Below are 27,180 nucleotides of genomic sequence, written 5' to 3'. Positions count from 1 at the left end.
AGAAGAAAACCTAGGCAGTTTCATTCAGGACATAGGCATGAGCAAAGACTTCATGACAAAAACGCCAAAAGCAATTGCAACAAAAGCCAAAATTGACAAATGGGATCTAATTCAACTAAAGAGCTTCTGCACAGCAAAAGAAACTATCATCAGAGTGAACAGGCAACTTACAGAATGGGAGAAAATTTTTGCCATCTCCCCATCTGACAAAGGTCTAATATCCAGAATTTACAGGGAACTTAAACATATTTACAAGAAAAAGACAACCCTGTCAAAAAGTGGGCAAAGGATATGAACAGACACTTCTCAAAAGAAGACATTTACGTGGCCAGCGAACATGTGAAAAAATATCAACATCACTGATCATCAGAGAAATGCAAATCAAAACCACAATGAGATACTATCTCATGCCGGTTAGAATGGCGATTATTAAAAAGTCAGGAAACAATAGATGCTGGCGAGGGTTTGGAGAAATAGGAATGCTTTTACACTGTTGGTGGGGATGAAAATTAGTTCAACCATTGTGGAAGACAGTATGGCGATTCCTCAAGGATCTAGAATCAGAAATGCCATTTGACCCAGCAATCCCATTACCGAGTATATGCCCAAAGGAATATAAATCATTCTGCTATAAAGACAAATGTACATGTATGTTTATTGCAGCACTATTTTAATAGCAAAGACATAGAACCAACCCAAATGCCCATCAATGACAGACTGGCTAAAGAAAATGTGGTACATATACACCATGGAATACTGTGCATCCATAAAAAGGAATGAGATCATGTCCTTTGCAGGGACACGGATGAAGCTGGAAGCCATCATCCTCAGCAAACTAACACAGGAATAGAAAACCAAACACTGCATGTTCTCACTCGTAAGCAGGAGTTGAACATTGAGAACACATCACACAGAGAGGGGAACAACACACTCCAGGGCCTGTTGAGGGGTGGAGGGTGAGGGGAGGGAATTTAGAGGACAGGTCAATAGGTGCAGCAAACCACCATGGCACATATATACCTATGTAGCAAACCTGCACGTTCTGTACAGGTATCCTGTTTTGTTTGTTTGTTTGTTTGTTTTAGAAGAAATAAAGAAAAAAAAGAATCACCTGGGGCTTATTAGTATGTGAGTTCCCAGGCCCCACTTGACCATACTGAGCCAGAATCTGCAAGGATTTACAGAGCCTTTTGGGGCATGGTAAGACTGGTGTTCCTCCCAAAGACCCAGAACACAGGTGCATGCCTGTGACCATCCTAGGTCTCTTGCTAGCACTGTGTGTTGAGGAAGTCAGCCAGTGTCATCTGATACGATGACACTTCGTCATATCTGAGACCTCCCAGTCACCCTTTCTCACGCATTACTGAGGTGCAAACCAAGTGCCAAAAAACCCAAAGACACATTAATTAAGTTGAATCCTCCAAAGAAGTGGTTTTCTCACATTTTTAAGAGCATGAGATATTTTTATGTGAGCACAATGTGAAACACATAAAAAGATTTAACTTGTAAATAACTTGTGTGGTGTGTGTGTGTGTGTGTGTGTGTGTGTATGTATGTATGTGTGTGTGTGTGTGTGTTTGAGACAGAGTTTTGCTCTTGTTGCCCAGGCTGGAGTACAGTGGCACGATCTCAGCTCACTGCAACCTCTGCCTCCCAGGTTCAAGCGATTCTTCTGCCTCAGCCTCCCGACTAGCTGGGATTACAGGCGCCTGCCACCATGCCTGGCAAATTATTTTTTTTATTTTTAGTAGAGACGGGTTTCACCATGTTGGCCAGGCTGGTCTCAAACTCCTGACCTCAGTTGATCCATCAATCTTACCCTCGCAAATTGCTGGGATTACAGGCATGAGCCACCATGCATGGCCATAAATAACTTGTTTAGCTCGTACATGATTGTCCAATTTTGGGCATGTATACATAGATAGATATACATATATAATTGTATATAAATAAATATGTGTATATGTGTGCATAAATGATTATGGGCATATGTATTTGTGTGTTTGAATATATGTGCATGGGGATAGGGACACACACGTACCTGCATAGATGACTTGCCTTCGCCAAAAATTATACAGATGTTTCTCAACTTACAATGGGGCTATATCCTGATAAACCCATTATGAGTCAAAAAATTGTAATTATAAACTGGCTTATAAAAAGACCCCCCAATATTGCAAGGTAAAAGGCATTAACTGTAAGATTATGATGCAAGAGGAAAATAATGAACAGAAAATAAGTTGGAGTGGAAAAAGTTTCTGTAAAACTTTCTACACTACCATTGAAATAGCTATTAAATAGTATATTGAAATAAAGATTGTTGCTTTTCTCTTTTTATTTTCCCCATTTTCACTCTCATTAAGTAAAATTACTCAGCTTTTAAAATCACTTGTATCATCTCACTGTGTATTTACAGATATCTTGCTTCTCAGAAATTTGTTTGTCCCAAATTCCTTTTAAATATTTAAATATTATGCATGTTTTACCTTTGTAAACTCCTACCTTTGTAAAACATGCAGAATATTATTTATCTCATGGATTTCACCCACTGTCAAAAGTCTACTTTCCTATCACCAATAAATACTTGAATACTATTAAGTGATAATTTTTTAGAATCACAGGCATCAAACTATAGTTGACTTTTGAACAAAGCAGGGGTTAAGGGTGCCATCACCACCCCCAGTGGAAAATTCATGTATAACTTTTTGACTCCCTGAGAACTTAACCATTAATACCCTACTGTTGACTGGAAGCCTTACTGATAACATAAACCATTGATTAACACATTATTTTATGTTGTATGTATTATATACTGTATTCTTACAATAAAGTAAGCTATACAAAAAATATTAAGAAAATCATAAGGGAAGATATATTGCCATTTATTAGCTGTGTGGGTGAAGAAAAGTTACTTAACTTGACTACGCTCAGTTTATTCATTAAATAATCTTTGCAGACCTGGTAAGCACTGGATGAAATAATGTAATAAGACAAAAACGTGAAGGTTTTCTCCGTAGTCTTATCACTCTGTATCATAATTTAATCATGTTTCTTTACACTGTTTTTCAATTCCTGAGAGAATGATTTTAGACAAACCCAGAGAACTCTCTTTGAATATCATTCTTTGTTTCAAATGTATTTCCTTGTGGCAGGAAACGATAAACACACATGGCACAGACAGCTAGTGACTGAAGGGGAAGTTAATGGTGTTTGTTTTTCCTCCAGAATTAGTAGTTCAGAAATTAAAAATAAAAATGTGGCTTGCCAAGTTTGTAAACTACACAGAATTCTTTGATTACAAGATGACAATGAATTTAATTTTTTTGACATTTGTATTTCTTTGATACTTATGAATTAAAATGTTTTGAAAACTTATAAATTTGCAGCTTTACATTTTATAAACTATAATGATTAAAATATCCAAATCCATTAATTTCTTCCTTGCCCTGTAAACTTGGAAAACTGAGAAAAGATTTAGAGTAAAGCATTTTGAAATCATTGACAAGCACAAATACTATTAGATTCTATGTCAAGATTGTATTGCTACCCTTGAGGAGACGTTATAGGTGCTTTTAAAGCTATGATGAGAAGACAAGAAGACATAAACAAGGTCTTTCCCCAGCTATGTGCTAGGAAAAAACCCTTAATTGTGATTGTACAGTATTGCTTGACGCAAAAGTCAACTCATTTTTCACCAGGGTTTCCTGTCCATTCCTGGAAATGAGGTAGGATGAACCCGGGGGGGTGCACCGTAGAAGGTGGTGGTTTAGGAAAATCTACAAGTGACAGTAAATGCTATTCTAGAAAGTTAATTTTTTTTTTATTTCAGGGAGCAAATCCTATATATTTGGCAGGAAGAATGCAACTTCTTAGAAGTGTCTTTCATTTAATTAAAATTAAGATTGATGTGACTTGCTGCTGCTGCTGCATAATTCTGACTTTTGCATAGCTATTGCATTTGTAAATATTCAAATGCACTTTGTTATGGATAAAAGGGAGTTCCTTGGGTAGATGTTCAACTTTTATTGCAAAACCTCTTGTGCTCACTTATGTTGCCAGATTTGGTAGTAGTCATGCACCCTGGGAAAATCACTGGCAAAGCAGTGGAGTGGAAAGGATCATGGGTATTTACTGTGAGGAGAAGGGAAGGTAAAGATGTTGTAGGGGTTATATCATTTCACTCAGGAATTTGCTTTTGGAAATGTCATTAAGGAAATAGTATTTGGGGATGGTAGGTATTTTTAGAATGTTTCTAAGTAAAATCACGATTTTTCTTTTAATGAACTGCCAAGAAATCATCTAGTCCAGTGCTCATGAAATCAATTTAGTAGGTTGCAATTCAACAATGGAATAGAATAGGCTAAAATACAACATGCCAGAGTGTACACACATTGTAAGATTTAGTATTAATTTATGAGACTGCATGAGTTTTGTATAGATAAGCATGTTTCTATATATATGTGCATTGTATTTAATATGAAATGTATTTCTCAGTATGAGTAGCTGTTGAAAAAGCTTAAAAGCCACTGATTGACTTTTTCTCCCATTTTACAGATGAGGAAATTGAAAGAGGCTGATTCTCATTTTATTTGAGTGAGTCTCCTTGAGGCAGCTTATCTTTCATCAGGGGTCTCTTGTTAGAATCTGTTTAATTACCTATGCATCTTTTACAATTTTTCTCCCTTGCTCAAAAATTGCTATATTTTTGTGACCAGAAATTGGATCAAATATGCTGATTCTGGGGAGATAATCTTTGCTGAGTCTCTGAGCACCATGTTGGAGGGGTAGTTGGTGCTTGTAATACCAAGGGGAAAAGAACAGAATATTTATAGCTCTCTGTAGAGATAAGATCCGTTATCTTAGGTAAAGTCAGATGAAAAGGTGGAACAATAATCTAATACATTTCATCAATAGATACAACCAATCATCATTAGCTTCTACCATTTGTTTCAGTTCAGTTCAACAAATATTTATTGAGCTCCTACTTAGTATCAGGTATTTTAAAAGCTAGCCACTTACTTCCTTCTTTATGATAAATTAATTAGTCATACAATTAAATTATTCTCTCCCTTTGCTTGTGGTGTACAGGGAGATTTACTGAAGTAAAAGGGGGTTTTGTTTATCAAAGGTGAAAGAGGTGTAGCACCATGCTTTATAACACAATATGCTACTTGGAAATCTGTTTATGCCTTATCTAGAAATGTTCCTAATATCTTGAACTCCACCTTTCACTCATTAGGAAGTCCTGCAATATAAAGCTCACCTATAATATTTTTCTCTATATTTGCTTTCATAACACATTGATTTATATTGAGCTTTCTCCTTGTTGCTATTTATACAGTGTCAGTTCTGCTCTACGAGCTGATTCTCAGGTAGTCAGACTACCTGAGAATCGAGGCATCAGGGCCAAGGGGGCCAACTTGCCATGTGAGGTTTTGTCTTTCCCACCTTGTTATGCTTCTTGTTTGCCTTTATGCCTGGCAATTCCTGAAGGTGGTGTTCTGTTTTATCTCTTTTTTGTTTTTAAAGTGTTTGTGCAAAGCATATTATTCTGTTTTTACTTTGCTTCTTAATTGAGTTATCGGCTATGTAACTTATTGCTTGAAGCAGTTACAGCATCAGGGAATAGTCCCAAATGGCACCATGAGCCTGATTTTTCTTGATGGCTGTCACTGTGGAAAGGGACACCCATGAGGTAGGTCTAAGCCAAAGAAAGGAGATGTATAAGTACAGCCTAATCTCATTAGTGGGTCTAGAAAAACTGCTTCATTAACTGTCAGTCTTTTAAATCTTTGCTAATTATAACGATTAAACATGATATTTTGTAGTCATTTCTACTTGCATTCTTGATTATTAGTAGTTTTGAGCTTTTTTACATATCTCTGTAGCATTTTCTTCCATGTTTGGAATTTCTGTTTGTGTCCTTTGGTTATTTTTCTTTTAGACTGTTCTGTTTTGTTACTGATTTATCAGACCTTTTTTCTATCCTATTGAAATTAATCATTTTCATTGTGGTTAAATTTTACCATTTTAACATATTCTGAGTGTGCACTTTAATGGCATTAAGTACATTCACACCATTTGCCACCCTCACAACTGTCCCCTCTCCAGAAATTTCCCACTATCCCAAACTGAAAAAAACCGTGGTGGGTGCTATAAGAATAGGCCTGAGGGCCTCTTCCATTCTTAACAAGAGAGATGCTAACCTTCTCTTTTTTCCCACAACACTAGTAACACTTCTTGAATCATCTAATCCCCTAATTATTTCTCTGGATCCGGTGCTGCCATGATGATTGCAACTTCATTTTAAAGATGTATTCATACATTAAATAAACAGGCAAACAGCTGTTCTCATATGACCATCTTATTGAGCAAATTCTGTTTTGTTTAGTCTTTATAGTTCTTCCACTTGTTATTTAATCTACTGGTGTTTGATGTTTTCCTTGCTTGCCAATGTGGTATTTCCAGCTGTGCATGGAAATTAATTTTCTATTTGAGTAGACAATTCCAGGAAATTATCTATTAAGGTTATAGGAGGCAAAGAGAATGTTGCTTTATAGTTTTGTGTGTGTGTGTGTGTGTGTGTGTGTGTGTGTGTGTGTGTGTGGTGTTCTTGGCATTATAAGGAGGAAAGGTTGATTTAAGAGTTCATGATTGCCAATTTTTGTTTTTAACTAATATTATTTAAATAAACTCTGCCACTGGTCACAAACGCTGTCAATAATAGGAAGTATGGGGCACTGAAAACTTATTCTCTATCTGAAACAACAATACTAAATGGATCGCACGTGGACTCTGAAACCTTTTTTGGACAACAGACCTCTTTGTGTATCTGACAGATTCTGTGGAACTTCAAAACCTAAGGTTCCCATATTTTTATCTAAAACCCTATTTGAGGTACATTTTGGAATCAAGAATTTATCAGATTTTAAAAAGGTAGTATGATTTAAAAAATGTATTAGGTTTTCAAAAGTACCATATATGCCCATATTACCTATCACCTTTAATGGGATCTGGGATGGTTCCCTATAATCAAAAAATAATATTTCTGCAGTTAAATTCATAGATCTTAATTTTAAATGAGATAAATAAAAACATGAAATAGCCTCACATCTGTGTACGTCAGTTTTTGCTGCCAGATAAGTTGAGGTTTGTTGCCATACGATTTCTGAAAAATCTTTTGTTCTTTAGGATCAGTGATAAGGGACAAACACAATTTCACCTATACTCTAGGGGGTTCCACTGTCCTTGGTCAGGAGTGGTTTGGCTCCGTGCTCCAGCCGGGCCTGCTTCTCGTCAGCCCTACTCAAGTCATGGACTTAGCATTTTCACTGTTACAGACATTTTTGCTTCTGGGGTTCTGCACCTGTCATTTTTTGATGAATTTAATCCTCTTTTTTGCAGCCATATTGTATATGGGCTCTCATTCTTTATACTCAATATGTTTGCCATTATGTGTAAATGTTTCATCATAACGTGAACACATATATTATGTTCATCATCATCCCTGTTCCTTTGCATTGGTTATTCTCAATACTTGAAATGCCTTTTTCTGTCTTCCTCCTGTTAATTTATCCTCTACCACATCATTGTACTAGGATAACCTATTTTCTCCTTCTATTATATTCTCTATATTCTTTTAAAGCTTTGTGTCTACCACTGTTTTAGCATGCATTACATTCCTCTATAATTATTTGAATATTTATCCATCTCTTACGTAAGACTGCACATTTCTTGAGAGTAATACCTCTTTATATATCCATTGCCTTGCACAGTGCCTGGCACATACAGATTCAAAGCTTTTCAGCTCAAGATAAATAGAAGGTGTACATTTGGAGGCAGTGCGGTAAGATTGGAGACACGAGAAAGAGGGATGTACAATCTTAATAAATTAGAGTGCAAGACAGAATAGTATAGAGGAACAGTGATTTTGTTTAGTTTATGTGCACACGGGGATTAGGAAATTAAATGATATATATGGTTTGGAGAATGGAGAAATTTCAAAAAGGAGGTAAAGCTTCAGACAAACCTGGGCAAATGGATGAGCTTGGGATGGAACAGGCAAAGAAGAATGTACAGTGCTTTCAGAGAAGGGAGTATGTTGAGGAGCGAATTGGCATTGGTGGCTGAACAAGATATTTAAGCTATTGGCAAATTATAATGGAAGTTCTGAATTATGAGATGATGGCAGGAAAAGGTCAGTAGGCCAAATGGTGCTGGATTATATGAAGCAATATATAATAAGAAAAAGAATTGGATTTATTCAGAGTAAGGTGTCATTATAAGTTAAGGAGTAGAACAGGGATGTTAAGATAAAAAACATTTCTGAAAATAAATGTGTCCACAGCGTACCCAGTGATGCCTGAACTAAAGGGTATAGGGGTGTGGGGCTGAGTTGTTTTACATCATAAGGACTTGAACCGAGAAGACAATAATGAGACTGGAGAAAAGAGTGTTAAACTTTTGAAAAGTAAAACCATAGTGTGACAGTTAATTTCTTGTGTCAACTGGACTGGGCTACAGGTTGCCCAGATACTTGGTCAAACACTACTTAGGGTGATCCTGTGAGGGTGATTTTAGATGAGATTAACATTTAAATCAGTAGACTGAGTAGAGCAGATTGCCCCCTGTAATGGGGATGGGCCTCATGCAATTGGTTGAAGGCCTGAATAGAGCAAAAGGCTGACCTCCCTTATGTAAGAGAGAATTCTCTTGCCTGACAGTCTTTAAACTGGGACATTGAGCCTGACTGGTTCTGCAGTAGCCTTCTAGCTTCTGACTCAAAACTGGGAAATCAGCTCTGCAGCTTTTGGACTTGCCAGACCCCTTAATCATGTGAGCCAATTCCTTATAATCAGTCTCCCTTTCTTTCTGTCTTTCTCTGTGGAGAACCCTGACTAATACACGAAGTATATGGAGACTGACTAGATATGGGAGCCACAGGAGGTGAGAAAGGAATTAACAATTAGGAATAGGAATGGAGAAATTGAAAAGGGCAGTCAATTTTGATGGAAAATATATTTGGTTTTGATTTTGTTGACTCTGAAGTGATATTGGAGATTCAAGTTAAATTACTGTAAGCAGCTGTAGTGAGGTAGGTAGCTTGTGTGGGTGAGGATGGATGTTGCATCTTGGAATCATCTACAAGTAGGGCAAAAGAAGTTATATGACAGAACAGAGTTCACAGGGGAATGAGAGAGACAAGCATAGGCAAGGATTTGACTGAGGTTCTTCAGGTGGGAATTATGGGGCTAGAGGAGAAAGATGAGCCAGTGTATAAAATATAAAAATATTGGTGGCAGAGCTCTCTTGATATTGGTTTGTCAGCCTCTTGCACCAGAATTTAAGATCCATGAAGCCAACAATTTACTCAGTCCTTTTTCCCTAGCTTTAAGTGTTGTACTTCAGATATTTGAGATTTCTAGACATTGTTTTTTTCTTCATTTCCCACTTGAGACAAAGCGTTTTAAAGGAAAACTGAACCAGGAATTAGGATTTATTTGCTGTAATCTTGACTTTGCACTTAGATATAGAGACTGGGGTTTGACTTTTTAATTCCTAGGATTTTGACTCCTTTTTCAAAAAATGAGATTGGATTAAGAATTTCTAGGATTCCTTACAACTCAAAAGTTATGGAGAAAAATATCTATAGGCTGAAAATTGTTCTAAGCTGCAAAAATGGCCTTGAGTAACTTCAGAAAATAAACATTACAGCAAATCATCTTTTATACCCCTTTTTTGGATGTTTTATTTATTTAATATCAATCAAAATATTGTAATAGATTAAATAAATCAAAACACATATAATCTTGTCTGGAAGCAGCTTTGGGCTAAAAATTTTCTTCGCAAAATATTAAAGGTGTGATTTTTAAAGAAAATCTCTTAATACAGGACCTAACCCCACTTTATATAGCATTAAATTAATGTAACTGTAAAAAAGAAAAAAATATATAAGCAGCATTTTTCTTTTAATATCAACACCATAAAGAAATTTTGGTTCTTATGGAAATTTTATTCTATTACAAATCTTCCAACTCTAAAATCTTCTTGTAGAGTTGATTATGTAATTTAAAACAAAGGGAAGAATCAGTGGCTCAAATGGTTCTGTGTTTACCATACTTCATTCAAAATTCTCTTGCATCTCCTCGTATGTTTCTAGATATGTTAACATCATACAATCTCACAATATCCATTTTTAATTTATGCAAGAATACTTTCTGTTTTGAATAGCACATTATTCTAGGTTATATCCAATGTCAGTTTGGGGTATTTGATCAATATGTGATGGTTAAATTATAGATGGTTAACTTTTTTTCCTAATTGTACAATTTGAAATATCATGAATTTCCAAAAATAGTTTGGAGAAAATATGAACTCTATTTTAAAAAGTGCATGTATGTTGATATCATGTATTTGACATAGAAACTGTCAAACAGGAATAGATGTCATAAACTTTAATTCAAAGGCATTAAACTACTAGCACTAACAACCAACATTTTTTTTTATCAAATAGAACTTATTATGCCCCCAGGATCATGCGTTGTTTTAGATATTAATTAACATTATAATTGTCTTCTCACTTTCTGGTATGCAGGGGTACTCTCCATGACCATTCTTTGTCATTTATCACCTACAATGTAAAATTTCCATTGGGAAACAATCTTCTGCCTTGAACTACCAAAGTGCTGATTTTGCTTTTTGTCATTAAGGTTTTGTTTGTTTGTTTGTTTGTTTTAATTTGCTTTAGAGCTTCTTTACTGAGGACAACTAACCGTTAAGAGTTTTCTTGGGGAATAGTGTCACAGCAAAAATCACACATAGACTTTTCAGATACAATTCTTCTATCTACAAAGTAATGCTAGAAATATTGTTGATTTATAATAGATATAATTTAAAATTATTTATTTTTATTTTCCACAGATCCCAATTTCTGGATCTCTTGTGAAGTTTAATAATTTATCCTTGGATTCATTTTATTTTTGTTTATATTTATATAGAAGGCATTTAGCCATTCATGTTGATCAGCTGACCTCTTAGTTCCATTTGTATAATGTAATGTCTCGTTATATAAACCCAAGGATCTGCTGTTATTGTTTGCTCTGCAGTCTGATAGATAAGAGATTAAAATAGGGTGGGTGTAGTGGCTCATGCCTGTAATCCTAGTGCTTTGGTGGGCCAAGGCAGAAGGATTGCTTGAGGCCAGGAGTTTGAGACCAGCCTGGGCAACATAGTGCGACCTGTCTTTACAAGACATAAAAAAATTAGTTGGATGTGGTGGCATGCTGAAGTCCCAACACCCTGGGAGGCTGAGGCAGGAGGGCTGCTTGAGGTCATGGTTTCAAGACCAACCTGGACAACATAGTAAGGTCATGTGTCTACGGAAAAAAAAAAAAAAAAAAAGATTGTGCTTAGTGTTGCACATCTGTAGTCCTACCACGCAGGAGGCTGAGATGGGAGCGAGGATTGCCTGAGCCCAGGAATTTGAGGCTGCAGTGAGCTATGATCACACCACTGCCCTCCAGCTTGGGCGACAGAGTGAGACCCTGTCGCTAAAACAAAAAACAGAGAGAGAGAAAAAAATAGTAAGATGTATGTATTCAGAAACATAAAAAAGCAAGAGTAAAACTTTTGTGACAACTTTGTTCCATTTATAAGTCACACTAATGACTGCTTTGCTTCTTAGTAATTTTCCATTTGTAACATTTTATACCTGGATACACAAATGTAATGCAATTGAACAAGAAAACAATTATCTGTCTGCTGGAAATAATGTACTTATCTCATTGAAACAATTGACTTGTTTAAAAATACACAGGTCTGTTCAGACTGCAGTTACCTGTAATTTGTAATGAATTTCCAGGAAGAATTAAAATCCTCTGATGTAATTGAATCAGTAGTTGAATCCACTGATTGTGAATGATAAATTTCCATGCATAATTCCCCTCTTATATAAACCTCCATTTGGAGCCATTTTAGATTTGAGAGGTTTTTTCAATATTCTATGAGTTTTGGCTGGATCCCTGGAAAACTTCACTCAAAGGCTGTATCTTCCAGTGAAAGCTTCATGTTGACTTGTGGGTTCTGTGTCAGTGGAATGTTTCAGTACTTTTTGGCCTGGCTCAAATGTTTCTTGGCATTTTCTGTGGAGTTTGGCCCGACCAATCTATAGTATCACATTGGATTCCAGATAAACCCTAAAAGCCGTAATGCATCTGCAAGCTAATATGGGACTTCATTGGGGTTTGGTAGTAGACTAACACCATCGAGCAGTTGGGGGTTCAATATTATGAATGATATTTCTAAGGACATATCTATCTGAAAAATAATACAAAGAGAAGCTACTTTTCCTTTAGCCCAGCACTTATTTTTCTCAGAGGTCTCTTTCACAGAGGTCAATGTCCTATTTTAATTCCTTATTATAGTTTTCCCCCCCTCAGCAGTTTCTAAACCTATTGCAGATCAACAGCTTTTTCTTCTTTCTTAAAGTGAGATGGCTCTGGCTCTTGGCTGACTTTAGTCTTGTGATGTGGGACTGATGTGCGTTTTCATTTTTCACTTTGAAGGTGCTGCCAAAGCTAGTTAATTTTAGTTATACCATCATAGAATGCTGGAGCCTGTAGGTGCCCTAGAAATGGTTTGGTACAGCCTCCTCGTTTTACACATAAGGGGAGCCAGGCCCAGTTCCTTAGTTCTCACAGGAAGCTACGGCACTGTTAGGATGGAACTCGCGTCCGCCTCGCAACAGAACGGGTCTCTGCAAGTCTATGCGGCTGCTGAAAGATCCACTCCCCATTCCCAGTCTCAGATTTTGTACCTCTGGGTAGCTTTCCTTTTTTTCTTACAGCTTTTTAAATGTAGCTCCCCATATATTATATTAATTTGGGAAACCAGCCAACAAATTAGTTTTACATTTGTTAGGATTGTAGGATGTTATTTATGATACCATTCTCTTTGTGTTCTGAGTCACTAAGAAATAAATATAGGAACAAGACAGAGATCAAAATAATAGCTTTATTACAAACAGTGTTAAATTTTAGAACACATAGTGGACCCAAGGTGGAAGCCAGCTTCTTATGCCTTTAACAGTCCCCTATTAAGCTTAGCCAATCAGTCATAGAGAAGCGTGCAACTGCACCTGCAGCAACTGGTCCAGCCCTCATCTGCAGGGCCCACCCTCAGGGAGGACTAGCTGAGCAGCACCTCTGAGAGACTCCAGGAGCCAAGGGCCTCCTGCCAAGGGAAGGGCCTCTTTCTCAAGTCTGGCCAAGTAGAGCAGTCCATACCCACTCATGGAAAGCAGTGTCCTTCAATGGCTCACCTTCTGGTGAGTGTCTTTCTCTTTTCCTTGCTTAAGCATTCCTGTTTCACACTGGTATTCTGAAACCAATATTATTATATTTCTTTTCCTTGTAAGATGAGTTATTTTCCCATTATTCTCCTGAGTACAGTTGAAAAAGCAAAGGTAGCAAAATCAGCCTAGGCAACTGATTATTTACAATAGAGAAAAATAAATGAAGAATTAAGTAGCTGGTAATGAGAGATGGCACCATGGGAATGTGCTCAGAATACTTTCCAGTAATGGAAGATGAATAATTTTTCCTGTTCTCTCCTGACCAGGCTATTGTTCTCACATTTTTAAGAAGAGAAAGTTGGGAAAGACTTTTACCTCTCAGTTTACATCTTTGTTTAAGCTCTAGACCTCTGCCAGCACCCACCATTGTATTTTGATAAATATATTCTCAGCCCTCTATAGGTGGATTCACATGATCTTGTTTTACTTTCATTTTCCTGTGATTTTGAATTAAGTAAAATTTCAGATCACAGAACTCTCTTGGAAATTTTAGTTGACTCATGTAGGTAGGTTTCTGTAGGTTTCACTATTTCATTTTGTTCCAGATATTTTTCCACTGTTTATCTCTTTTTTAAAATCTTCTACATTGGCTTTCAAGATACTTACTTATGAGAGCCCAGATAATAGTTAAGTTTTCTTCATATTAAGGGATTTTTTTTCCTTCAGATTTCTTGCCTTGTGGTGCATGTTGCACAGACACTTGTACTTAATTCAGAGGTAAATGAAAAGTAATTTACAATTCTAATATTCTTGATACTCATACTTTCTCCTTCACTGTTTTTATGCTTGCAGGTTTCACTTCCTTTTAGTAGGTTGAAGGCCATTTAGATAAAAAAGATACAGAATTGCAGACTAGTAGATTTAAGAGTTTATGTATTACGATTTAAGATGTTAAGATTTAAGGTGTTCCAGTAGCATACTTGGAGCCAAAATCATGATTATTAAGATGAATTCTTTTTGTGTGAGCAGCTTAACAGACTTCTCTTGAATCACCATAATGTTTTTGCTTCGTGGGCATGTCAAGTATCTATTATAGTGGAACCTGAGAGAGGGCATACAGGAAATAGCACAGAAGTTGTCACACAGTACACCTGGAATGATGCTCAAGTGGTTGCCATGGGCTCAGGAGCCATTTGCCTGGATTGAAACTCAGCTCTTCATTCCTTTGTTTCAGTTTGCTCGTCTGCACAATGGGCATACTAATTAAGATATCTACCTTGAAAGTTCTTGTGAGGATTAAATGGATGGATACATGTAAAGCAGTTTAAACGAGTGTCTGAACATTATATATGCTTTATAAATGTGAGCCGTTAAACAGTCCTCACGTGCCTAATTGGGTGAATAGATCAAGGTTCCTCTGTATTTTCAAGTGTTTCCCTCAGTACACTATTATTTAGGAAAAATAGACTAAAAAGATGTTTTCTGAGGTGTTCCTGGCTGATATTTTAAAAGGTGAACCATGCATTAAAAGATTGTGATTCTAACTTTTGTGTAATTTAATATTAATAAATAACCTGACTTCTTTGATAGTCCACGTGAAATATGAAGATTTCAGGCACTTTGTTTCCACAGCCAAACTGTGTATATTGTCTTCATTATTGGCACTGATTTTGGCATTTTGATTTTTAAATTATTTTGTGCGGTTTTCACAGTTGCTCCAATTAGAAGGGAAGTATTGAGGAAGTAGTCTTCCAGTTATTGACAGATCTTAAGAAGCATAAAATGGTTTGGTATTTTGGAGAAGTGTAGGATAATATAAGACTCAGAGGCATACTATTCCAAGTAGAAAATTTCATCATATAATGCATTTATATGTATGTGGTATATGTGGGTAGGCAAATTTCATCATGAAAGGAATAATGAAGGAAAAGTTTTGGGGGAACCTAAAGTTTTACTTTAGTTTGTGTAATAATTAACTCAGCTGCATAAATGCCAGGAAAATAATTAGAACAACAGATTATGTTGAATGCCTAAAGAAATATGTTTAACAACTTTTAATTTTCTTTCCTCCCACACACGACTTCCTAGTTTGTTTCTGACACACCAGTTGTGTCTCAACACAGAGGCTGATCTGGTAGAGTTGTGTGAACACCTGTGATTGTGGCAGAACAAATTTTCTCATTTTGGTTACATTTAATGAAAGTAAAAGTAGAAGGATCACTGTATTTTGGAGGTAATGTAGAGATACAAGGGGTAGCCTACCTTTTCTCCAAACCTATGTATGAGCTTTCAATGTTTTGAAAGCTCATGCATACTGAAGCGTGTGTCCACATGGTGAATGTAAACAAACAAAAGCTGATTGTAACCATCTTGCTTTTCCTAGTTAGATATCAATGGGCTACTATTGGTCAGAGAAACAAAGAGGGACCTACATTAGTGGGGAAAGGTAAAAAAATTTAGTGGCAGTGAAAGTTTTAAAAACAATATATATTTTTTCTGTTTAAGATATTCCTTTATATTTATGACGTTATGATATTCCTTTAGGAGTGGTTGTTTGATAATCTGTAGTTTACTTAATCATTCCTATGGTGTTACAGACAGATTTATAAAGTTTTGCTATTAATAAATTAGGGCACCACAAATATCTATTTGAATCTGCCTTTTTTTTTTTTTTTTGAAGTTATTTACTCAGTTTAAAATTTCTGACCTGACATTATTAGGTTAAAGTCTTTGCATATCTTTACGAGTCAAAGGATGTAGATTTTAACAAATGGCTTTTGAAGTGCTTTGCAAAATTGCTTTCTAATATAAATATATAAATTGTTAACAATAATGTATGGGTTTTTCAGTTTCACTTTTTGAGACCCTGAGCAGTGATCGATATTGCTTTTTTAAAATAATTTTTTGTATTTATTCAATAAATATAAAGTGGAACTTCAGTGTTGTTTCAATTTGCATTGCTTTGGTAAATAAAATGCGTGTGTGTTCTTTTTTTCTTCATGTGTCCTTAATAATTTAATTTCCTGTTGTGCATGTTCATGTTTTTGAGGTATATTTCTTCTTGATTTTCTGTTTTTCTGTCAGATTGTTTATCCCCTGTATGTAACATATAAATCAACATTTTATCTCTTGTGTTTGATAAACATATTTCTTCAATATGTTGTTTTTTTATTTTACCATGACTATTACTTTTCTTAGTGTTAAAGCTCAGACTGTTATAAAAGTTATATTATTTTGTTTCTTTTATTGACTCTAGGTTTAAAAAGTTGTCATCTTACAAAAAAAATTCAATTCTATTTTATGCTAATGTTTAGTGAACTGATTTATATATGTGTGTGTGTGTGTTTATAAACCCATAGATACATATATGCACAAATACACATAGGGAGTTAGAGACATTAGTATTATAATGATAGTATATGGCATAAATTTTGATCCATTTTTTTCCTCAAATGACTAGCCAGTTATGTCAGCCTCATTGATTACATAGCTTTCTGTCTTCTCCTCCCTAGTTGTTTTAAATTTCCCCTTTATCATATTATTACATCCTAACATATAATTAGATATTTTACTGGGCTTTATTTTTTTATTCACTGATCTATTTCAAATTAGATATAAAAATATTTTTTAAATTCTTCAAATTATTAATGCTTGATAATATGCTTTAAATGTAGTAGGTTCAGGTCTCCTTTTCCAAGAACATTGAGCTTCTCCTGTGTTACAAAGTGTGAATATGAAAATTAAAATTATACGGTTTCCCCACTCATAGTAATCAGAGTCTTGCTGGAAAAACAGACCTACAAATCCAGAATGGAGAGATGAACAAAGCACAGATAGCACCAAGGTGACAGTATATTTTTACCTTTTTCCCCTGTATTTTCTAGTTCTAATGAAAGTTTGATTATCATCTAAATTGCTAATTTATTATATCTACAAAATAACTTAGAAAAATTTGATTTTTAAAAATCCTATAATCTTCTCCCTCAGGGTTATTGTCTGTTTCATCTTTTTAATTTTCTAATTAAATTCTGTAGTTTTCCTTAATGTTAAATACTGGTTAGAAACATTTCATGTTAAACATATGCATCTTATGGATATTATTTGTGACAGTCTACAAGTAATTCAGTTGATTTATTTCTTTAAAGAAGCCTATATTTGGGGTTTAACATTCACAGGGAAAATTGGAGCCCATACCTTTTTATCTTTCTTTATTGAGTGTGGGGTCTCAAACATTCATTGGTAATACCTTTGGGATTTGGTAAGAAATACTGCATACAGATACAATGTAGAAATTTCATTGAGATTTTTTTAATAGTAACTTTTAATAGTTAAAATTTTGAATAGTTGCTTTTGAAATGAATGATAGGCCAATGAAAAATGTGTGTGCCATGAAAGCTATATTTTTATGAAAACCTGATTGGAATTATGGAAAACAATCTTTGTTTTATAGTCATGGAAACCTGTGACTGATGATCATTTTTGGAATGTTAATTGTAATTTCTATCATTGCAGCTGTTAATTGGTAACAAGGAGGGGCTTAAAGGCATTAAGGAGTTTTGGAAAATAAAACTTAAACACATTTCAAATAGCAATCATTTCTGGAATTCTGCTCATATCAGTTGTATAAACCTGACTATTAAAATATAGAATAAAGTTTATTTCATTATTCCAGTTTCTAAACTGTATATTACTGAAAAATATGTTTGTATTTACAAATTAGGTCAGGAGTAAGCAGGGCCTCAGTGACGTAAATAAATCCCAATGGAAGATTGTCTTTGGACTTTCTCTTTTGTGTAATTCTTTGTATATACAGGATCCTTGGCCAGGATCCCATTATACAAAAGAAAAGGTGGGGATGTGGGGGAGGGTGAATATTCCCAGAGAAATTCAGCCTTTCAATTACTTGATTATTCTTGTGGTTGCAGGAAATTAAAGAATAATGAGTTTGTTTCCTATGTGAATCATAAAAATATAATACGGGTATACACAGGGCCATTGACTTAAATAAATGGATGGCCCTTAAAAAATTCACTTTTTGGAGGGGTGCATAATGCTTTTTGAGGACACATTGAAACTGTGTTGGTAATCCCAGTTCCAAGCCTTTAAAGTTAGTTTAAGTGTAGGAAGAGGAGTGGCAGCAACTTGATAATAAATTTAGTACAAATGTTTATCTTATTTCATTTATGTATTGTATAATTCAAAAAATGATTTGAGATATCTTTTCTTTTTTTTTTTTTTTTTTTTTTGTCTTTTGAGACAGGTTCTCACTTGGTTGCCTAGGCTGGAGTGCAATGGTGCCATATTGGCTCACAGCAACCCCTGACTCCTAGGTTCAAGTGATTCTCCATCCCCAGCCTCCCAAGTAGCTTGGGAATTGTTTTTGTTTGTTTGTTTGGTTTGTTTTTGTTTTTGTTTGAGATGAGTTTTTGCCGTGTTGCCCAGGGTGGTCTCGAACTCCTGAACTCAAAGCAGTCTGCCTGCCTCAGCCTCCCGGTGTGCTGGGATTACAGGCATGAGCCACTGCGACTGGCCCTGATTTGAAATATCTTCTAAGAACATGTTCAACTTAATAATAATAAAATGTACATAGAGGAAAAGGTGCATTATCTGGAAAAATATAAATACGTAGAAAGTCCTAACTGGAAACAAGAAAATAAATATTTTAGGATCCACGCAATTTTGTTTTGATTCATTATTTTTATTTATTTATTTTTAATAAAGAGGTTCTCACTCTATCATCCAGGATGGAGTGTAGTGGTACAATCGGAGGTCACAGCAGCCTTGAACTCCTGGGCTTAATCTGTCCTCTCATCTCATCTGCCCAAGGAGTTGTTTTCTTTTTTTTTTTTGATTTGAGCTTTCTAGCAGCAAAAACAAAAAGAGTGCTGTGGCATAGAAGGATAGATATAGATGCCATGTCTTTTGTCACACACGTGTGCATGCATACACACACACACTTACATACTCTCTTTCATAATTATTTATTTATTATTAGATTTATTTATTTATCCATTTATTTTTGATAGGGAGTTTTGCTCTTGTTGCCCAGGCTGGAGTGCAATGGCGCGATCTCGGCTCACCACAACCTTTGCCTCCTGGGTTCAAGCAATTCTCCTGTCTCAGCCTCCTGAGTAGCTGGGGTTACAGGCAGGAGCCACCATGCCTGGCTAATTTTGTATTTTTGATAGAGATGGGGTTTCTCCATGTTGGTCAGGCTGGTCTCAAACTCCCGATCTCAGGTGATCTGCCCGCCTCAGCCTCTGAAAGTGCTGGGATTACAGGTGTGAGCCACTGTGCTCGGCCTATTTATGTTATTTTTAAAAAGCAAATTGCTTTCATGTTCCTTAGGAGCGGCACAGCTATGTGGATCTCTAATTTCTAAAATAAATTTCTCATATGTATGCTTAGTAGTACTTTCCTTTCAAAGAACTAGCTTACCTGTGGGTGATTTCAGACCAACCTGTTAAGTTCTTCTGTTTGAGAGACAAATTCAAATGCTTATAGTTACCCAGATGACCACCTTTCACATTTTCTGTCTCATCCTAGCTACCACTTCTCCCTTAACATCACCTGCAACAAACAAAACGACTCCCCTAATCTGAAGCCAATTTTAATTTATGGAATGGACTTAGTCATTTGTATCCAAAATGTCTGAGAGTATCTTTTTTTTTTTTTTTTTTTTTTTTTTTTTGAGACAGGGTCTCACTTTGTCATCCAGGCTGGAGTATAGCGGCATGAACAAGGCTCAGGCAGCCTCCAACTAACTCCCAGGCTCAAGCGATTCTACTACCTCAGACTCCTTAGTAGCTGGGACTACAGGTTCGCACCACCACACCTGACTAATTTTTATATTTTTTGTAGAGATTGGGTTTTGCCATGTTGGCCAGGCTGGTCTCCAACTCTTGGACTCAAGCAATCTACCTGCCTCTGCCTCCAAAAGTGTTGTGATTACAGGCCTGAACCACTGCACCCGGCATGTATATATTTTAAATTGTAAACAAAGTTATCATTGATAAGATAGAGTATAGAAAATAATTTAAAGAAAAATTTGATCTAGCTGTCAATGAGAAGGAAAGCAAGCTAAATAATGAAAATTAAATTAGCATGAGGAAAATGAAAACTAAAGAGAGAATGGAAGATACCACATAAATTATGTGGCTCATAAGTCTAAGAGTTTTGAAATGTTATTGAGTAAGGAAAAGACTCCTGCCTTACTCATATACGCATTTTTTGCATTTAATATTTTATTATATACAACTTAATTGTCCCTTAGTTAAGTCTTAATCCATTGAATAAACAAAAGTAATTTGTCAACATACCTTGCTTAGCAGCTTTATCTTTTTCAAATTTTATTTTGTTTATTTATTATGTCGTTTCCAAATTCCTGTAGGCCTTTTGGTCGGTAATCTCCATAAACCATTGTAGGCATAGACATTTTAATGGAAAGGGCTAGTGACTTTTCTGGTTTTGTGACCTTTTCCATTTTGATTCAACAAAACTTTATTAATCACCCGCTTATATAACAGTCACTATGCCAAGAGATTTTTCATATCTTATCACATATTACTTTCCATAATAAACCCATGAGGTAAATACTTTATGGTCCCCGTTTAACATAGGACACTGCTAATAAGCCTCAAGGAGAGATGAGCCCAGATCACATTGCTAGTAAGTGCTAAATTTTGGCTCAAACCCATCTTGATGCATGAAGCCAGTGTTCTTTCTATAGCCATGTCTCTTGCTAAGTACTTCTGACTTTTACTTAAGATACTCTTCTCTTTGATTATTAATTACTCTGGTGTAAACTATGATCTTTTATGAAATCTAAGACTGCTACTATTATCTGGGCAAAATTGTGGAATTGAATCATTGAGATGCAGATTGAATTGTTGATTGTTCAACAAGTTTGAGATGAGACAGATCAAATTTTTCTTTATTGAAATCAGAGTGGTTGGAGCTTAATAAAAAAGCAGAACATCTTAAGGTAAAAGAGCAGGTACTTTTTTTTTTTTTTTTTTTGAGACAGAATCTCACTCTGTTGCCCAGGCTGGAGTGCAGTGGTGTGATCTCAGCTCACTGTAAGCTCTGCCTCCCAGTTTCACGCCATTCTCTTGCCTCAGCCTTCAGAGTAGCTGGGACTACAGGCTCCCGCCACCATGCCTGGCTAATTCTTTGTATTTTTGGTAGAGACGGGGTTTCACCATGTTAGCCAGGATGGTCTCGATCTCCTGACCTCGTGATCTGCCCTCCTTGGCCTCCCAAAGTGTTGGGATTACAGGTGTGAGCCACCGCACCCCCCCAAGAGAAGGTACTTTTTTTTTTTTTTTTTTAACGCTGACATTAATTCTCTTTTTGACTGCTAAGGACAACTACAAACAATACATTCTGTAAACCTTTTTTCTGAAATAGTAAAGAAAGTGAAGCACAGTAGGAATTCTTTAAAATGTTGTCTTGTTCACTGGACATTTATTGGGCGCCTAGTATAATCCAGATATTCTGCGGTATTCTGTGATACAACCTTAAATAAGACAAGACATAGATCTGGCTCTCAAAATATTTATAGACTAAGGGGGAAACTTTGAATTTATAATTAGATTGTTAATTTTCAAAAATTAAAATTCAATAAGTTGCTTATTAGCATCATCGGCTTTGGAAATTTAACACTTTTCTAATGAAGAACATAAGTTCCAGTTAAGAGGGTTTCCTATTTCAGACAATGTAGAGTAAATCAGCTTGTTCCATAACTTTTAATATTTTTCAAATATAACCTGCATTTTACCTTTAGAACTAAAGATATGTCGAGAAGAGTTCATTATAATGTGATTGAGTCACTTACCAAGCCTATTTTAAAACCAGTTACTTCCTTTTCTTACTTTGCACTCTGTGACACATAGACTTCCAGAATCAGAGAAGTATTGTTTTTGTTTTTAGGGACTTGCTATATTATGTGTAACCAAAGCCAAGTTAATATGACTAAGTAATTTTCAGTTCAAGGTAGGATATTAGATAGAAATTCACCTTTTTCTACTTCTAGATTTGGACATGAAGTAGTTTTTCATGTTATAAAATGACAAATTTTATTTATTTGTAATGAAATAATCCTTTTTATTTATAGCCAAGTTCATCATTTTAACACTTAATCTTCCATGACAGTCTGGAGGAGAGGAAACTTGGCAACCATTCATTATTATCTGTTTTTATCATCAGAAGGTATTTATTTGCAGGGGGAGTGTAGCAATGATGTCAAGGGTGGGACATTTTTGTACAGGACGGCCTTTCCTTTGGAGTCATGATGGTAAATATGAACACAGTTACTTAAAATGCATGCAAATAGTTACCAGTCAAGATGTATACAGTTCCCTGGAAACTCAGAAGCATGTGATTATAGCTGTGGAATGAGAATGTCTAATAATAAAAGGAGAAAATGTCAGTTTTAGATTAGTGATTCAGGAATCCCATCAGTGACTATCTAATCAGCAGCATTTCACCTGTTGTTTTACAAAGCTCTTATTGAGCTGTGCTTCCATACCTTTGTGCTTGTATGAAGATCTGCTCATCGTAGAAGCCCACTTACCTATAGTTTCAACATGACAAATCTGAGCTTAAACACAAATTAGAATATTTAGGCCCTGAGGCTATTTCTTGGATTTAAATATAGCACATAGTAGGCGAACTTTGAGCTTGATAATGCTGTGGTACAGTGAGAGAAGGCCAATGTCAACGATATCTGAATTGATTTGACCTTTTGTCCTTGCCTGTGAAAATGACTTGCTTCTATAGAAGTCTGTATACTCATGACTTCCTTCTAAAATGATTATCGTACGGTGTTCCATGGCCATTTGATTTGATTCTTATCACAAAATTATCGAGACATCCACTAGTGTCTACTTAATTGATGGCAAACAAGAAGAAAACTGTAATCTGGAGATAACTAGGTAAACCACATGTTCTGCATCTGTGCCTGGATAGAATGACTTTTGTGGTTATGTATGCAGCAAACACTTTTGAGTGCTGGTCATTTCCCTAAGCTCTGAGAATGCAAAAATGTGCCGTGTCCATTGTGATTATTGTGGTGAATACAGAGTATTGTGAGAGTAAATAACGTGGAGGGAGTGAGAAAAGCCTCCTATGAGGACATTTAGCTGAGAAGGAAGGGTAAGGAGGGGACTTAAGAGGGTGTCAGAAGTTCTGGAGGGAAGGGGAGAGTGGGAGTTTGAGGGACAAATGGCCGTCATGGTGGAGTGAACAAAGGGGAAAGTCACCTGGGATTAAGGAGAAAGAGAATTCTTGAGTTACTAAAAAATTGATTTGTTCACGTTGCTCAGTGATTCACTGACTGTGTTTCTTTGGGGGAGAGGCTTATAAAAATTGGAATGTCCATGTCTTTATAGCTATCTAAATGTTTTCTGCATGTTTCTGTCCAGCACCCATGTCTGACTTCATCCCAATTTGATGATTAGAATGATGATAAACAGGATGATGAATAATACAACTATGGAGATTTAAATTAGAAGAAAAAAGCTTCATTATCATTTTTATTATTGTAAGATTTATTAATACAAATCTGTATTGTTATTCAGTTCTAGAATGTTCTAATATGCTTCTTCCATCCAAATTTATGATTACTTCTTTACCTCATATAATATTATTACATTTTCTTACAATAAAATACATTTTTAAAATTCACTATTAACCCTGTCTGTGATGAGACAGCATAATCTTATGGTTAATATTAGCTCAGTCTCTGTAGCCAGAAAATATGGGTGTGAATTCTTGTTGCATCATCAAAGATACAGGTGTGAGTCCTGGCTGTATCATTCACTGACTATTTACATTTAATATGTTATTTAGCCTTCAAAACCTTTGTTTATTCATCTGTAAAATGGGATAATAATTGTACCAGCCTCCTAGGATAGTTAAGATATTGCAGCGGAGTTTCTTGTTACGATATATTTCCTTGATTATTTCATAAGACAGAGGAGGCATCTTTTCTATGTTCCTCCCTTGAGATACTAAAATGGCCAGGGAGGAGGTAAGTTCTAAAGATTAGGTTTCAGACTGTCATATACAACTTGCAGTCCATCTGTGCAGCTGGAGACTAAACCAGAGTGTCATAAACCTTTTCCTAATCAAAGTGGTTGTTCATTTATTAATGTAAATGCCCTGTGCCTTGGATGTGTGAGTCCTAAAAATACACTTCCAGGGATAAAAATAGATTTCTGGGAGTTCTGAGATGCTGCTTAATCAGAACCAGCTGCAAGCTGTCTAGAAAATGCAAGTTATATGAGCCAGATGGCTTTTGCCCTTTTTGCTTTAGACAGCATGTAATTTGGATAACTACAGCTACAGTAATACATTTTGCCAGTCACAGTGTTTGATAAACATGTTTGTTGAGAACAGCCACTTCCAATTAGAGACCCAGTAAAATGTTAATTTATTTTAATAAATTTTCCCTCTAGGGCAAGACAAAGAATACTTTTAATAGGTTACAGAAATATCTGTTCATGGAACAGAGTACTGTTCAAAAGTTATTGTATGCCAGTGATTAATTTTTCAATTTGGCATTTAGGGAATGATGAGCAGTATTCATGACCTCCCCCTCCATTTTTCTCCTTACAACCTCATGTATATATAAGAGACCAGGATTTTTCATATTTGAAATTATGTTGCTTTACTTGTAGAAAGATGGTTTAGCTATTTTTTAACTTTCTTCTACCCATGTCTAATTACTATAAACTCTGATAATAGTTGCTGAATTATTGCTTGCTTACAGATGCTTATTAATGTGGTAGTTCTTGGGATTTTACTTTTATGATCATATTCTTTGAGAAGAAATTTTCTCTATTGGCCTGATGTAGCCATGACTGATTTTCATCAGCTGAGGACTGCAAACATAGTCACTGATATTGGCTGAATTCTAATTTTATTCAGCTCCTATTCAGACAAAATAGCAAAGCTAAATGTCTAAGCTATTTACACTGCAGGACCTAAACTCAGATACTGCCTACTTTTAGGAGATGTGAAAGTATCAATTCTTCCATTTTCACTGGTGACAACACTTCTTGGAAAAGCATATTTAAGCCCTGGTTTCCCATTAGAGGAACTGAAATATTCTGTGCTTTATTTCTTGAGACATGTCTACCAGGCAGCATGTAACAGATTGTGAAGTACCTTTGAAGGATCTCTTGAGTCGTAATTTTTCCATAATTCCAGGCCTTCCAGCTTTGTAAGTTTAGTAATCACCCAGCAGTTGTTTTTTTCCTTACCCAGCTTAAGAGGAGGGGTATTTCATTTCCAGGATAAGTGATATTAGAACATAAACATCATTATGATAGTAGCTACAGGTTTATTTACTCTTACCAGGAACTATGCTAATCACTTTATACATTATTGCATTTAAGCCTCACTACAATATAGTATTATAAGGTATATATTTTTATTCTGTTTTGCAGATAAGGATGTCACTATTAATTTGACATTTTTATATTAATAGAGTATAATTATTCTAGAATTATCACTAGAATGATGATTATTCAACATCATACAGAAAGTATTACAGCCAGAATTTGAAGCTACTCTTGTATTAATGGTGTATCTGGCTTAGGATCTTTAATTCCACCCGTTAAGCTATGAAAATTGGCATTTGACCTAACTAGGGCTGCTTTTTCAGAGGTAAATGTGTGCCTCTGGCCATCTTCGTATACTTCAAGGAATTTACAGTATTGCTTCTTAGCATTTATTTTAAGCTCAGATTATATGTGAAAGGGTCTGATCTCTCTCATCCCACCTTGTTAGATGAATTATAACTGATGCGCTTTAAAAATAATTCATACTGCTGGGGAAAAATCTCACTTTGGTGGTTTTCCAGTATGTAGTTAAGAATTACACTGATGGGTAGTAATTGAAGAAATTGGTAAGCACTTGTGTGATATGAAACAGCACAGGAAACTTATATATAATATATAATAGCCATCATATATAAGCTTATATATAATGTGTATAATGTTTACAAAAGCAAAATAATACCTTTATGTTTTTATTTAACAAAGTGAGATAAATTCATTAGTGAATGCAGCAGGGCATACCTGCAAATTCTGTCATAGGTAGCAGGAAATAAAGCAAAGCGTTGTTTATAAAAAGACCTCTTTGTTATGATTCTGTCCACTCAAAGCAAACTGATGGGGGCATGGAAAAGATCTTATTACTTTTGACTATTTTGGAAGACCATACTGTCGGTATTATTTTCATTTGCAGCTATAAAATGGTACTTCTTGAAAGATACCATAAAATAATAGAACAGTTTATACTTAAGTACTATGGTATGATAATGGGCTTATGCTGTTTGTTAGCAAAGAGTTGATGTTATTTGTTGTTTCTTGGAAATGAAAGGGAGAAACAGATAATATTCCTTTCTAATAAATGGATTATTCTATTCTACCCTATCCTATTAGACAATTTTATATCTAAACAATTACTTAACCCTATTTTTCATATTTCACAGAGTTGTACGCAAGATCTGGATTTGAATATGAAATCTGATACCTCTGTGGGCCAGTCGAAAAAAGCATTTTGATATCATTAGATGAGAGACATTATAGACATTTTAGTTCTAGAGAAAGTCTCGGTCCTTTCTTTATGTCAAGAGATTTGTGTTAGAATGAGCCAACAAGGCCTATGCACTCAATTAATATACATCAGTTTTCTGTTAGCATGTAAGGTCGTATAGTTGGTGTTCAAGAAAAGAACATGATACATGAAAAGTGATCTTTGCCAAATATATCCATGTTTATGCTAATGTGGGTAAATTGTTCCTCTTTTACCATATGAAGGATTGGTAGCTTAATAGTTTGCTTCGCTTAAATGATTTTATGTGGCAGTGTTGAGGATCT

At 35.5% G+C, this 27,180-nt stretch overlaps 1 protein-coding gene and 1 pseudogene across 4 annotated transcripts in view; one reads left to right on the top strand and one right to left on the bottom strand.

Moving 5' to 3' along the window:
* The window catches only part of HDAC9 (histone deacetylase 9), a 945,763-nt gene that overhangs the window by 98,173 nt on the left and 820,410 nt on the right, over window positions 1-27,180 (top strand). The gene's annotated exons all lie outside the window — the stretch shown is intronic.
* Window positions 6,136-6,228, bottom strand: LOC116809934 (U6atac minor spliceosomal RNA; annotated as a pseudogene).

Source organism: Hylobates moloch, unplaced genomic scaffold, assembly GCF_009828535.3.
Source record: "Hylobates moloch isolate HMO894 unplaced genomic scaffold, HMol_V3 SCAFFOLD_1, whole genome shotgun sequence".
NCBI lineage: Eukaryota > Metazoa > Chordata > Mammalia > Primates > Hylobatidae > Hylobates > Hylobates moloch.
Note: the sequence above shows the minus strand (reverse complement) of the source record. Positions and strands in the feature narration are given on the sequence as shown.